Source organism: Abramis brama (genome assembly GCF_963993115.1).
Source record: "Abramis brama genome assembly, chromosome: 11".
NCBI lineage: Eukaryota > Metazoa > Chordata > Actinopteri > Cypriniformes > Leuciscidae > Abramis > Abramis brama.
This window is the reverse complement of record NC_139973.1, coordinates 13464208-13480550: the sequence shown is the minus strand read 5'-3', so window position 1 is coordinate 13480550 and position 16343 is coordinate 13464208. Positions and strand designations below refer to the sequence as shown.

Below are 16343 nucleotides of genomic sequence, written 5' to 3'. Positions count from 1 at the left end.
AATATACATATATGAGATTGATAAATAAATGCAGGATATACTTAGAAAACTGTACTATTCTATTGCTTTGAAATGTCACGTCTAAACATGATTACTGCGTCAGTAAACGTATTTATCTTCTCAAAAATGATATTGTTGATTACCTCAACAGAGACTTCACTGGTGGCACTCATCAATTCAAGGTGAGTTCATCAATAAGCTACATGATGCACCTTTCAGTGAGATCGCCGGTGAGTTTTTCAACCAGTTCAGCAAATTTATTTGTAGTTACATGGTTACTACTTCTGTAACCATATAACTTGCCATTAAACTTATTGGTATTTTCATTTTCAAGCTTGAAACTGTTAAGCATCTCATGAATCACCTCATGCTGTAATTAAATGTAAAATGATGATTACCTTAATTGTGAAAACACCTCTTTTATCATTATTTACTTTATTGAAGACTTGCAGTGCCATTAATAATCTTTGATTATCAGGAAGTGTATTAATTGCAGTGTGTATGAGCTTACTCTGTAATCTATTGTAGGGTTGAAAATAATACAAGATATTTGAAAATGAACAAAGACATTTGTTTTTATTGTTCTCCACCCCCTCTTTCTACCACAAGGACCATTTGGAATTCCTAAAGGCACAGAGGTGCTGATAGGGCTCAATGCCTGTAGGCCAAACTGGGACAACGGGGGTCTATGAATTGTCACACATTTAGTGCGTTGGGGGTAGTTGTAATTATCTGATTGGTTTGAATGTCTCACATTTGGGTTTTAGTCACATGCAGGGAAAGGATAAAAGAAGATTGTAACTGTTGCTCTGTCCTTTTATGCTCTGGCTCTCTTCTTATTCTCTGGGTCCCTTTCTTGGGGCTTTCTCTCTCTACCTCCTCTTTTCTCTTACTCTCTACACACTCTGCTATGCTTATTTCCGTCGTTGGTATAAGTAGCAGTGGGTGGTATTAGACAAGAAATGTAGTTTTCTACCATCTTGCTAATAATGTTCCTTTAGTCATTCAGCAGTCTTGCAGACTGAACCCCTGCAGGAAATCCACCCTTACACTATATTAAAAGCTTGTCTAATCAATACATTCAGTTGGAGTGGGTACATTATTAGCAAAAAAGCACAAAAACATGTTGAGAAAGTAGTATTTTTACTTTTGATTCATTTTACAGAACACCATGCATTGCAAATGCTCAAGGGAATAGTGACTTTTGTGCTGTGTTTGATTAGTAATCTTAACTGTCATGACATAAAGCACAAAGAAGATATTGTCAAGCTTCTTAGTGTACTCCACACTTGTGTTTTGTGCCGTCTGCACCACAAAGGGTACAATTATTTTCATGCTTTCATTGGTGAATGTAGAGAGAGATTCCAGTGAGCTGTAATCAAGTGAAACTTGAATGCTGTCCAATATTCCAATGCAGCAGCAGAAGCCCACACATTTTCCAATTGTTCTTATATCTAACAGTGAGCTATAGAGGTCGTAACAAGTTCTTCATAACAAGAGCCAGAAGACATAACTATGTCACTTTTTAAAGTTTTCTTCCACCACATTACAGAGACAAATTAAGCTGTTGTCAAGTCCCTTCTTTGTGCTACTACTTTATAGCCATACAATGCCAAATACAATTAAAAACAGTAATAAGAAGCTTATATAATACTGTGACATAAAACTTCAGTTTTGAGTATCTGAGTTCACTGAGGCTGTCCGAATTAGCCCCCTATACCCCTAAAGTCCCCCTGTAGTCAATAATTGTATCCATTAAAGCTTATCTTTGATCACCAAAATGACATATTTATGTTTTTTCCTTGAAAAAAAAATTCTTCATGCCTCAAAATAGATTGAATGTAACTCTACACCCTTGCCTCATTTAGAATACGGTTTTACGAGCCCCGTAATATCATCCAGGTATAAATTCCTTTTTAATTGATTAAGGTTTATACATGCTTCCATGACAGAGTTCAAGGTAAATCTTTTCACTGGAGCTGCCAGTTTGCTGAGTTTCAAATGGTTATTAAACAGCAAGCACAATCTATGCAATAGCGGCAGCCCTTCCAGAGCACTCAGTGTCTGAATTCAATCACTCGTTTTCATTCACTCCTTTAAGTGGACTATGCAGTATAATGTAGGGAATAGTGAATGAGGGTATATGGTGTGATTTCAAACACATCCTGAGTATCACTTGAATAGATACGCCTAAATTATTAGAACTGTGGTGAACACCAGCTGATGAAGCAATTAGACAATGGCTTCATTAGCACAGTTAGAATTATTGTGTTTAAACAAGCATGAGGTACAATGAGCTGCTCTGTTTCTGTAATTAGCTATTTTAAATCAAGAAACTGGCCTAAAAGACTGTCTAGGCTAATTGCAGCTAGAAACAGAATAGCTAAAGCAACTCATCTTTTCTCTTCATGTGAGTGATGATAAAGCCATACGAAGGGATGTCTTTGATGCCAAGGCCAAGGCTAGACATCCTCAGAGGTCCTTCAGAGTCTGGAGTGATAACAGTTCAGTAATTTTCATAGTCAATTTTAACATGTCCATTTAAAACATAGCTCAAAAAATATAAATGTGGATTGTTACATTCATAGTTTCCCCCTTGACTATGAGGTGATTCCTTAAAGCTCTTTGGGGACCCTGAGAATGAAGAATGAAGTTATAGCTGATAAAGTTTTCAGCAGTATATATAATGACCAATATATTAATCATGTTGCTGAGTGCTTTATTGACAGACTTGAAATAATTTGCAAGCTAGTCCATATGGCATGACAAAATATGAATACTGCCCCAATAATAGTAATAAAAATGTGTTTTCCTTCTTACATGTGAATTAGATTGGAATCACATAGTCTTTTTGTTTAAATATATTTTAAATCTTAAAATTAGGATTCTTTTTTTTTTTTTTTCATTATTATATCAGGACATTTGTATCACCCTGACACATTTGTAGAGGACACAACGTCCTCTACAAATAATAAATTGAGTTTGCATTTTTTTAATTAAAAACAAGATCAACATAGAATAGGTTTAATCAAGTCATTGAATGTACTGTATGTATTTGCAGTTTTCATTTTTCGGTTTCACTTTATTTTAATGGTCCCTTTAACACATTCTGTTAACTATACGTAACATTGCACCTACATGTCTACTAGCTCTCATTAAAGTGTAAGTAGAGTATTAGTAGGCTGGTAGGTTTGGGTTAGAATAAATTGACATGTAGTTGCAAAGTTACTTATAGTCAGTAGAATATCTGTTGGAGGACCATCACAATAAAGCAACACAGGCTCATTGGAAAAAGGGTCCTGTGGCAAAATTTTTGCAAAACGCAAAATACGTACCAATACGTACATATCACTGCAATTTCAAAAAGAAATGAAAACCAGAGGCAGTAAAGCAGCAAGCACTTTTAATCATTTTCACACACAATTTTTATTACAGGGGCAGATTATGGATTAATAAAGACTTGTTTTCACACGGCTCCTTGCACAATTATGTTATGACTTCAAAACACTTTTTACCATAGTGCATGATTTGTAAACGAATATATTTTGGAGTTTGCATCACTTAAAGGGATACTCCACCTCTGGAAAGATGAATGTGTATTTAAATTGGGTCATTTATGTAGAAGAAATGTGAAATTATTTTTGAATTTGGAGCTTTCTAGACTGAGAAAAGCCAGAAAATGTATTTTTGGCTCATGTGGATGAAAGACAACAACTCCCAGAATGCACTTGCTTCGCTGCTCTACGAGGCCACTCCCAAGCCACGCCTACCGGTTAGAGATCAGTTGTAAACAATAAAGCTAACTAGTCTCCGTGAGTCTGCCCGGGTTTTTGAGATCGCATCGCACAAAATGTCCGGGATTCGGCTTTTGCGTTCTACAGTCGCCATTCATTGTGTTTACTGTGGCGAGCAGGACGAGACTACGGCTGCGGGAGAACGACGCGAGGCCGGTGGCGTGATTACTGATGACCGACACCTGTGAGACGCACTGGTCTCGTATCTCTCACGGAGGAGCGGGTATTTTCTTAGCAATGGTAAAACGCACATCAACCGATCACGCCACCGGCCTCGCGTCTTTCTCCCGCGGCCCTAGCCTCGTCCTGCTCGCCACAGTAAACATGATGAATGGCGACTGTAGAACGCAAAAGCGGTGGCGTGATTACTGATGAGCGGCGCCTGTGAGACGCACCGGTCTCGTGGGCTATCTTTCACGGAGAAGCGGGTATTTTCTTAGCAATGGTAAAACGCACATCAACCAATCACTTGTTTAGCGTTCATGTAAACACTACATTCAGATTCACCAATCGGAATGAATTCAGTTAGATTGAAACAAAAGGTGTGCATGTAAACAATGAATGGCGACTGTAGAAAGCAAAGCCGAATCCCGGACATTTTGGACGATCTCAACGGCCGGACATGCAGGTTTCTGCCGGTGAAATCAAACGCACTGGCATTGATCTGTGATAGGTCTGTTAGCGCATTAGGTCCAACCCCCTATGGGCGGGTTTGAAAGGGTAGGAACTAGTGCTTGTAGTCTTAACAGAAATCCCCCCCTCTTACACTTCCTCCGACAATGACGCAAAATGACGATTTTTGCGTCATTGTAGGAGGAAGTGTAAAGAGGTAAATACAGATTTCTCTCGTCTCAGGGGATAATGAGAAAATGTTGCACGACCATTCAATAGTATGACTGGGTTTCTAACATTGCAAAGCTTAATGCAAATGGGTGGAGTGTTCCTTTAACCAGCTCAATATGTTCAGTTTTACTGAATAATTAGTCTTGCTCAGTAGCTCAGCTGGTACAGAATTGTACTTGTGATGCAGAGCATAGACATAATAAATACATAGATGCCCTAAACGGCGGCGTCATATTGCGGAGGGCAACTTTCCCATAAACTCTCATAACGGGAATTGAGAAAAATGCCTGCTTCGTGTGCTGCTTGGGGCTGTACAAATCGCTGCACAATTGAAAACAGGTCTTGGGGAATTACCTTTCACAAGCAAGACTGAACATTTGTTTCTGGTTGTAGTTGGTCATTATATAATTAGTAATAGTTAGTTGCCACCGGAGTCAGTCAGACTAAAATAGCTAGCGATGTCGCTAACTTACTTGTGAAAGTTGAAACATGAGTTGACATGATTTATATTATAGTTTTAGCTTATATTATATTTTATATTATAAAGTAAATTTCCTGAAATCTAAATATTCATCTATATTTTCTTAAAACTGACTTTTATGACAAGTACTCGTTTCAGGTAGGTAGTCACTATTTCATTTACTATTTTGTATTATTGTCTATATTATTCTACCATGGAAATCTAGAGTTCTCGCAAGAGCACAAGTTGAATTTGCTCAGCGAGTTACTCTGGCGTTGAGTAATGATGCTCATTAAATATGCCCTTGTATCCGAGCTGCACCAATCACATCGGGTTATCTGATATAGGCGGGCCAGAGGCGAGCTAAACAGATGATGACAGCGCTGTGACGTCGAAGTCATTAGTAAACACTGCAAGATGGCTATGGATGAACACCAGTTGTTTGAAACGGCTTTGGCCGCTACAATGAACGAGTTAGACTTGGCTTTTTATCTAAAAGAGGAACAGAAGACGGCGCTTGAATCGTTCCTTTGCAAGAAGGGCGTTTTTGCTGTTTTTCTGACCGGATACGGTAAGAGTCTAATCTACCAGTTAGCTTTACTGATAGCTAAGCGATAACTTGTTGTGATTGGTCGTAGTGTTATCCAATTGCGTGCAGTGAGATTTTCAAATGCATGCTCGGTGCCGCCCCTCGAGCTGGCCGATTTTCATTAGTCAATGCCAGACCATTAATCTTTCAGATTTAGGTCTGGATTTCCAGGCTAATATTATTCTGCCATTGATATTACATTGTATTTGCTGTTGTTGTTATTATTATTGTTATTATAATATTACTACTTGCGATTATCAATCTATTATAGTTATGCTGTTAAATCATTGCACTATTCACTAGTCACTATTTAACTTATAATTTTTTATTGTCTATATTCTGTAATTCATATTTCATGTTATATTGCTTTTATTATAGTATTATACATAAACTATATGCTATTATCAATATATTATTATTATTATATTATTGTACTTATGATATTAAGTAATTATACTATTCATTACTATTTTATTTGCTGTATAGCCTACTGTTTGTTTATTTTATTGACTATACACTAAACTATTTACTATTACTTGTCACTTTTATCTTATATTTACTATTTGCATTGCACTGTAGTTGTACCATATCATATGTATTACCATAAAGAATCCATCAGTTATCTTTGTTATTGCTAAAATTGGGTCAAAAACAGAAAATGATTTTTCCACAATAAGAAAACTTTATATAGATTTACAGTAGTAACAATAAATGATATTTTCTTATATGACATGATAAATATCATATTTTCCATTATAAATATGGTAATTATAACTAAGGTGGACACCCAACTTAATAAATTATATTTACCACTTGAATCTAACCATGTCATGTCAACAAATGGAAAAGTCAGCCAGCTATTTATTATCATGTCAATTATTGTGCCTTTAGCCCAAAGAGCACTACAGCAGGGGAACCTTTTACCCCAAATTCCATACGTTTACATATTATTCCATTATTGAAAAACTGTTGCTTAAATTACCTCGAAAATCATTACTATCACTTTTTCTCAATATATATATATAATCATTTTAGCGATTCTCGTTTGCTACTTAAATCTACAACATTAAAAACAACATCAAATATTCGATCAAATTAGCACAGAATAAACTTTGAATAAACTGCTAAATGAATAAATGTAAATGTGCCTTTTACCCCAGGGTGTCTTTAGCCCTGCTCCCTTTTTCAAAAATTTGCTCTTTGAAACCTGTTCAGAAATCATGGGAAATAATAATGACCAGGAACACAGGCAAAAAGGGAACAGGGGAAATACCAAAACACAATTAAACTAGACATAGTTAAATATAACCCTGACACTAGGCTAATAAGAAGGAGAAGAACAAAAGGAGGGAATGGCAGATTTATGAACCAGCTGCGGCCTGGTTGATAGCATTAATTAACAAAAGGTGTATAATGATGAATGCTATGTTTTTACACAAAACCATAATTTATTTTTAGGTAATGCAACCAGTGAGTGGCTTAGTCCAGGTAATATAAGAGTACTGAGTCCCAGCCTGCAAGGGTGAGACTGTAACAGATCAACCACGTTCTGAGCCTGCGGCACGTTACTGGGAAGGCAGCGACAGATACAAGTTCCCATCGGGTGAGACATAACATACACCGTTCTGAGCCTCTGTTTCGTCCAGAGAGACAACAACAGATTCCATGATCTGTGTCTGCAGCTTGTGAGGCAGCAACATACCTGTATACAACCACGTTCTGAGCCTCGAGTCTGTGAGGAAAGAGTTCAAAGTCAGAGTCAGAGTTCAGTGAGACCGTAATGACTACAGCACACCCCGAGTCTCCATGCTAGAGAGACACAATCGGATTGACCAAATTCTGAGTGTCTGGCCCAGAGAGGCAGAAGACACACAAATACATTTGCTCAGGAGAGCAAACCTTCACTTCAAGGTTCCTTCATCTGCATGTTCCAGTTTTTTTTTCCTTTTGCATTTCCTGTGTACAAGTGAACAACATTGTAAAAACAATCCCAGTTTACACACAGACCTGTGAAAACAATTAAAAACGTTGTATTATGCATGCCAGGCCAGTAGTTGGCAATGTCATTGTGTAAAGAAAAACTATGTGCCAATAGATGGAACATGTAATACGCATGCGCATGATGTCACTGGTTTCACAAATTCGCGTTTGTGTAGTTTACACAGAGAAAATAATGGTATAGTTTTCAAAAACTTGCTCTTTGAAACCCATTTTCAAAAGTTTAATTTTTCAGGGCCCCAAAACACCATTGTCTTGTAAATGAACGACCAAAACGCATAAAGTTTTCTGTTTTTAGTTGAAAACGGTGTTGTGTAAACGGACCCTCAGTTTGTTCTCATTTTTATTTTTGTTGTAATGTGTGAAAAGTATTAATATTAAAGTTTTACTGTTTTTACTGTGATTTTTCGTGAATTGTATATTGAATCCAATTTGACTTGCAACATAAAAGTCGTACCCAGAATTTAAACATAATACAAGGCAAGGGTTCAACAAGTAACAGCTTAAAGACTTTGTCTGCTGGCCATGCAGCAAGAGAACCAGCACCACAAGGGATGATTGGATGGTGTAGGTCAGCTTTTAAACCCAGTAGTGCAGTGAGGTAGAAAGGTAAGTGCTCCTTTTAAGCCTAGACAAGTCTGGCTAAAACATGCCTTTAGGACATGGTAAATATGGTTCATATTCCTAAAAAGTTTATTTACAAAGGGTAACTTGAGATCAGACCACAGTAAAATATCATCTTCTCCCTGCTATGAATGCATGAACATTACAGCATGTTTGAAATTATGAAGGAGTAAGAATGCAAATACCAAATGGTTGCTTGGCAACACCAATCACAAATTAACTTAGCTAATATTTTTACTCAAATGGCAAGACTGAAAGAGATGGTAATACTTGCTCATTTTTTCTAGCTTGTGTTTACAAAGCTTCTAAACAGCAACATAAAACATATTAAAAGAGACGGAGAGAGAGCTGTTTGAGGGGAAAATAAAAACACTTATTGCAGTGTCCAGATCCCATTTACCACAAACATATAAGAAATTAAAAAGAAGGAAATTAGATTTTGCATAAAAAAATAAATAAAAAAAAATCAGTACTAGTACCCTTGATCATTTTGATTTTAAATTATTTACGGTAGCATTTGTTGTGTTGTGTACTGCATTTAATTAATTAAAAAAAATGGCATTTTTAGCTTGACTTTGAACTTTGAGATTTTTTTTTTTTTTTTTTTTTTTTTTTACTATTTTAGTAATGGGAAATTTTTTTTAAAAAAAGTGTAAGACCATACCAAACACTTTACAAAAATGTCAGTTGTGGGGTAAAGTAGGCTTATTATTGGTATGTGTTCCCTGGTTTTGTGTTTCTTTTTTTTTTTTCTCTTTTTTTTCTTCTTTTGTTATGTGGTCTGTTAGTTTGCATTTTGCATTTTGCTCTGAATTCCTGTTTCCTGTCCTGTATGCCATTTTTGTAGTCCTTTGAAGTTTTTCTTGTTAATTAGTTCTTTGATTTTTCCCATGTGTGTCTTATTTGCCAATAACTCCTTGTGTATTTAAACCCCAGTGGTTCTCGTGCTCCTTGTGTGGTGTTGTTCTACATGGATGTACTTTTGTTCCCGTGTTTGGATGTTCTTTGTATCGTTTTCTGCTATTTTCTGCCTGGATATACTTTTGTTTTGTTTAATAAATGTCAAGCTGCATCTGGATCCAACGCATCTGGGTCCAATGCCCCTGTCTTTACTGAAACAGCCATGTGTGGTGAACTGCATATTTCAGGGCCCAGTTTGTGGATGGGCCCCTCTCTGTCCGTATCAGTGGACAAAGGTTTGCTACATTTTGTTTGGATCTTGGTGGACTTACACAAACAAATTGTCCCACGCCATCAGATAAAGATGTTAGGACAACAGCCAGCAACCTCTTAGAGGGCAAGAAGACCTCTGGTACCAAGCCCGGGAAGGATGGGACTTTTCATTGGTCACTATCACATGCTGTTTCTACCCTTCCCCTTCACAGGGGAAAGAAGGGTGGGCCACACTCATTAGAAAGGTACCCTTTCAACAGACTCACCTTGTTCTTGGTCTCTGGTTCTTCCAGTGAGACATTAACAGATACATTCTCATTCTGAGTCTGTCCTATAAGGGTATAGGCAGTAACAGATACAAGTTCTGAGTCTGTCCTGTAAGGGGATAGACAGAAACAGATCAACCAAGTTCTGAGTCCCAGCCTGTAAGGGTGAGACTGTAACAAATCAACCACGTTCTGAGCCAGCAGCACGTTACAGGGAAGGCAGCGACAGATACAAGTTCTGAGTCTCTCATCGGGTGAGACATAACATACACCGTTCTGAGCCTCTGTTTTGTCCAGAGAGACAACAACAGATTCCATGATCTGTGTCTACAGCTTGTGAGGCAGCAACATACAACCACGTTCTGAGCCTCCAGTCTGTGAGGAAAGAGTTCAGAATCAGAGTCAGAGTCTCCATGCTAGAGAGACAAAAGCGGATTGACCAAGTTCTGAGTGTCTGGCCCAGAGAGGCAGAAGACACACAAATTAATTTGCTCAGGAGAGCATACCTTCATTTCAAGGTTCCTTGTCTGTGTGTTCCAGATTTTAGGACCCTTTGGTGCTCCAGGAGATCTGCATCCCACAGAGCTTCGTGTTCAAGATTGAGGAAATGGATTCTGGCTCCTTTCTCCATTGCATTGTCACCCAGCACAACAAGTGGAAGACATCACCGCCATCGGTCTGCTCACTCAACTACATGTACATGGAACGTAAATATCACTTGTACCAAACCTTATATGATTTTTTTATTTTACATGAGATGTAATATAACTGATCCTAGTCAATATCAAATAATCTTTCATTTATTTGTTTGATGCATAATAAGGTTCTTCAGCTTATTAGTTTAAGAGAAACAACAGTTTACCTTTCCATAAGATAAAGTAACTCTTCCATAGCCACACTCAACTTAGTCACTTGTATTTTATGATTCTTATGCACTTTATTCCTTTATCATTCATGGGATTCATTTAGTGGTTGTGCTAGTTATTCTTGTATATCTTTTGCTAATAAACATTTATTTTATTACACTTGTGTCTTCCTTGTAATGATAATACAGAATAGGCTCTACAAGTTAGCAATCTCATCAATCTTTCAGATAAATCAACTCTTTACATTAATTTTTCTGTTGAACAGCCTCCTGTTGGGCCTAGGGCGTCATATACTGACACTTTTGACATTTCGTCTACATCCAACGCACATGGCACCCTTTAGCGTCAATATGACGCACAGAGCTTTGTTCGGTTATGGGTAGGTTTAGGTCTGGGGTAGGGTTAGGGTTAGACCGCTAGGAGGCGCCTTCTGGCCCATATCTATCTGCGTCTCATATTGACGCTAAAGGGTGCCATGCGTGTTGGATGTAGACGAAATGTCAAAAGCGTCAGTATATGACACCTTGGGATGAGATCGGGCTGGAGTGTTCTCATACTGCAAGGTAAAAGAACTTTGCTGCATCTCAATTCACCTACTTATACTACGCCCTAAAAGTATGAACTCTTTTTGTGAAGAAAAAGTAGATACTTTTGAGTGTGTAGCAAAAAGTAGACAAACTTTGGGACATACTATCACGTCATACAATTGCGTCTTTAACGGTTGCTCTCTGTCGTTATTGCAGACGGAATAACACGGATAACATTAAATCAATATTTTTTTTATCAGGTTAAACTTTGATTAGTCACTCAAACCTTTATCTGAACCTCTCACCATCTGTCACACATATCCGCCATGTTTTTTTTGTGGTTTTTTTAACACTTTTACTCGTGTTTGTAGTTCCTCATCCAAAGCGTTTAGCCTTTAGACCAACCCTGTATCACATGAAATACGTTCTGAGGAAACTATTTTGCAAATCGCAATTACGTTACATGCCAACATATAAGCAGTGCTATTACGTTGGTCCTTAACCTAATATAAGCAGTGCTATTACGTTGGTCCTTAACCTAATATAGCCAATCTATTGCAGTGCTATTACGTTTGTCCTGAACAAATACATCCAAAGCAGGTTTCCATAGCAGCTAATGCTGTTGATTTTGTTTAAATTATTTACTCCCTTTTTTCTCATTGGGCTACAAAATATTATCTATGCCAGGGCGAGTCAAATGGCGGCACCCAGATAATTTTTATCTGGCCCTCCAACTGGTTTTTGATGTTTAAAAACCCTCGCAATCTGATATTAAAGTCCCCGCAAAGGTTTAGCGCGTTCAGCGGTGAGTTTAACAACGCACGTGATCATTCAGCGGTGAGTTTAACAACGCAGCGGTGAATTTAACAACACTCAACTGCAGGTAAAACGGCATTCAGAGGTGAGTTTGACCAAAGCAACCCTCAACTGCAGGCAAAACGACATTAAAAGGTGAGTTTAACAACGCTCTCAGACGCTTGCAGTTGCAAGTAATTGGAGTTTTAGCGTTTTCTTGTCATAGTAGGACACTGCTTGAAGCTGGATAACGTATTTTTATCGGAGGTTTGATTAAAAACTGTTGAGTCAGGACAATAAGTTGTTGTGTTTAGAAACTTTAGATTTGTAAGGTGGCCATTTCTTATGACTATAAATAATAGAAGAAATTATAAAAATATAGCTTTCTGCACATTTGGTGCAGAAAGCTATATTTTTATAATTTCTTCTATCATCGAGAAGAAAAGCTGTGTAATCAACATTTATTCACGAGATCATATGTATTTTTATGTTTTTTTTTTTTATGTTATTATTTCGGTCTTGCCAGGGAAGCTGGATTGCTTTGCTGTTTATTGATATTTTTAAAATTATATTTTATCAGTAGGAAATCGCGCTGAAGAAGTCTCGTTCCGAACACATCGCGATATTTGGCATCAGTTCACGTGTGTCAGATGTTGGTAAGTAAATACCTAAATACGCTGTCCTAATAATGTGTGATATAATGTCTTTTCTGTTTGTCGATATTAATCTGCTATTATATCTGCCATCTCCACGGAGACTTTGCGTTTCATTGCTTTCTAATTCAAAACAGGGTGATTAACACTGCCTGTCACGTGACGTGCTATAGGCCTAGAGATAATCATATCAGATTAAAAATAGTACAATTAGTTCCAAAGTTGTATTTGTAGTAGAAGCACAGTAAAAACAACACTTACCATGCTTTTACCACAGTAACATTAGTTTTACTGTGATAAGTGTAGTAAAAAGACAGTAATCACAAAACTTGCCATGCTTTTACCACACTATTTGTAGTTTTAATGTGGTACTTATTGTAAATGCACAGTAACCACAACACTTACCATGCTTTTACCACAGTAACCATACTTTTACTGTGATTGATTTAGTAAAGGACAGTAATCACAAAACTTACCATGCTTTTACCTCAGTATTGATATATAAGTGATATTTGTTGTAAATGCATATTAACCACAACACTTGCCATGCTTGTAAGGCTTTATAATGTAACATCCAATATTTGTAAGGTATATCAGTACTTTTTCCTTTAAATAATCCTATATATTATACATAATGATATTTTCTTTTCTCTTTTTTCAGCTGAAAAGACCAAAAGGGCCTTTCGGACTCAGTCAGCCCATTATTGTTGGAGGAGAAGTAAACGGATTGACAGCTGCAAAGGCAAATATTCGCAATGGTATGTATGTGTTGGTTTTAACCCTAAATCAAACATTTTATCAAGCATTTGTTGTTTCTTAAAACTTTTCTCACAAAACCCATAGCCTAATCAGTACAAATATAGACTGAAAGTCTTAATAATTCACAAGATTTAACAAGTTGTCAAATTCGTATCATACTCGTACATATTTGTATACTCGTACACAATCCTGCAGCTTTTACTCCTAGTGCTGTCATTGGCTACTGCCTCAATTCCTGTACATATTTATCGCGATATTTGTAAATCAGTTGCGCCATTTCTTGGAAAGTTGTTGGATGTCACACACACTGTCAGAAAGTTTATATTAATTGCAAATTGGTCCCCGTCTGTTTATGTTCCAGTGATACATGATGTCTCTCCACACCTCATAACCTACCTCTGTTTGCAAGAGTGGAAAAGCTTATCTGACTTGTCACATGACATCAGATACTCGATTATTTTGTCATAATCAGATCAGTTACACTGCTGATAACTGTCCCGTTTGCATGTAAATCATTTTCATGATTATTGCTTGCTATTAAAGACAAACTTTTATTCATAGAAATGCCCACATTTTAGTGAACTTAATACATAAAAATGCTTTTAACATTTAATTATGCATCACTCTTCACAGAAAAATATCCCACAGTTATGGATGAACTCACTACGTCATCAAGTGCTGTGCTGGGCACATTGGGCAACAAGTGTCCTCCAACGTATTCAATCCGTGGCCAAGTTCTTCACATCTTCCCATGGGACACTGACAGTCTTCAGGTCTTCGTGGAACATCTGTCTCCGTGTCTTCCTTGGTCTTCCCTGTCTCCTGCATCCTCCTGGTGGTGTCCACTTCATCACTGTGTTTGGGTGTTGTTGTTTGGGCATGCGTAGGATGTGTCCAGCGAGGTGCACCCTTTGCTCTGTCTCAGTTTCTGAAAGTCTTCATGTGGAGTCCACTCCTCCTCAGGATCTCTTTGATATGCAGAACCAATATTGAAAATAGTGATTTATCTTTTTCCATATTGTTAAAGCATTTTGTTTTCTCTTTTCAGCTTCATAAACTGTACTTGATGTCTGCCTAATGCCTTTTTCAAAAAAGTGTCAGTGCTCATCAGGTGTTTTGCTAAAGGACATATTCATTGCATAGTTACAATAAAAGTGACCAATAATCACAAGGATATAGAATGAAAGTTGAGAATGTACAATGTTGTGCTTATGTTTTTGCCTATTTGTTCTTTAAAGCGAAGAAACAAATGTATGTTCACATAACAAAGTTGAATCTCATCTCTTGGTTTGTAAATATATAACTTCATCATAGCAATTTTTTAACGTTAATGTATGTGTCACTATAATAGATTGCTCCTGTATCTGGAAATTTTTAATTAACTGATTTTTATACTGTTGTGCAGTAGTTTTGGCACTACATTTGTCTTTAAACAGTTTGACATTAAATATTGGAATAAGCTTTCAAAATGGTGTCCATTCATTGTGCTTTTGCTACATTTATTTGAATATAACTGATATACCTTTAATATACTATACATACACTGTACATGTTAGAAGCACTTTAGTACATGTAATTATTTTTAATTAAAATACTGCAAAACTACCCTGCTGTAGGACATTGCTTAGAAAAAAGTTTCCCTTTCAAATGTATTTATGCATCAGTCTAAGCAAATCTCTGTCATTGATCATGTGAACTCGTTTTTGGATGGTAACCACACAAAGGAGTCTTTTGTTTTTAAATATGAGTTTTATAATTTAATTAGAAGGAATGCATGTTTAACAGCCTAAATATAAAATATTTAAGGTATCTATCCCTGCAGCCGGAACCAGAAGAGATCTGTCATCGTTTACCATAAATGGGCATGTAAGTGTGACGCATCTGTTCAGCTGGGTTTGTATTGGCTGTGACTTTATCGCAGAACTCGCTGTGATTGGACAATCGTTTAACCCATATAAAACGGCGGTTCATGTTACAAAGTATGTTTTGGTGTTATTATTACGTTAGTTATACATTAAGCTAACTATAAAGTGTCTCTATGTTGTGAGAAATTACTCCTCTACCGAGATCCTAACCCTAACCCTAAGCATGTCTGCACATTTCAATGAACTACAATACAATGCTTCCTGTTCACTGATAGAATGACAGAGATATGTGGGTAATGTAGTTTAAAACGTTTAGTAATAAAACAATAAATGTTAAATAAATAATATATTTAATGGACAACTGGATATCTAAATTTGTTTATTGTGCAAACCTTTATGACATATATGAGGGACAGGCTGAAATTTGATATTTTACTGTGAGCATTATAAAAATAACCTTTATGCCAGCTTTCCATAAATGTCTGAAAACTGTGGCCAACATTATTTATTAAACATAGTATAAGCAGTTGTCCAGCCAATTTTCTCTTTGATACACTAACCGGACTTTGAGTTACAGCCATTTGAAATGTGCATTTGTTTGCTCTTCTGGGGGCCATTGCTGGGGCCCTGGGGGTGGAAGAACAGTATAATCTACACAGATCTATACACACTGTTACTATTACACAAGGATAATGCACCATTCAGTAAAACAACAAAAAAACAGTGCCAACATTTCCTTTTCACCGCCTCTTGCTGCTTATATTCCTGACATCAGTGATATATAGAGTATACTATATAGAGTATACTAGAATGATCAACATGGATCATCTTCAATTAAGCTTAAAGTATTTATAGCAAGATAGCCCACTGCAGCCTTGTTATTCACATAGCTTCCTTTTATTTCACTGCAAACTGGCATACATGCATGTATGTGCAACTTTTGTTGCATTGTTGTCCCAAATATCATTAACCCTTGTGTGGTGTTCATATTTTTGTTACTCAGCCAGTGTTCGTGGGTCTGGTGGACCCGCTGCATTTTGGGTTTTTTAATTCAACACAATCAAAAATGTTATGTTAAAATACTCAACAGATGTTTACTTCATCCCAATTACAAGCAATATAAACTGCATA

At 36.9% G+C, this 16343-nt stretch overlaps 1 long non-coding RNA gene across 1 annotated transcript; it reads left to right on the top strand.

Annotated features, from left to right (window-relative positions):
* The first annotated feature begins 12454 nt into the window (after positions 1–12454).
* On the top strand, positions 12455–14816 carry LOC311092549. The gene is made up of 3 exons (XR_014608254.1): positions 12455–12591; positions 13250–13346; positions 13981–14816. It is a non-coding gene; the product is annotated as an uncharacterized lncRNA (long non-coding RNA).
* The last annotated feature ends 1527 nt before the right edge of the window (positions 14817–16343 follow it).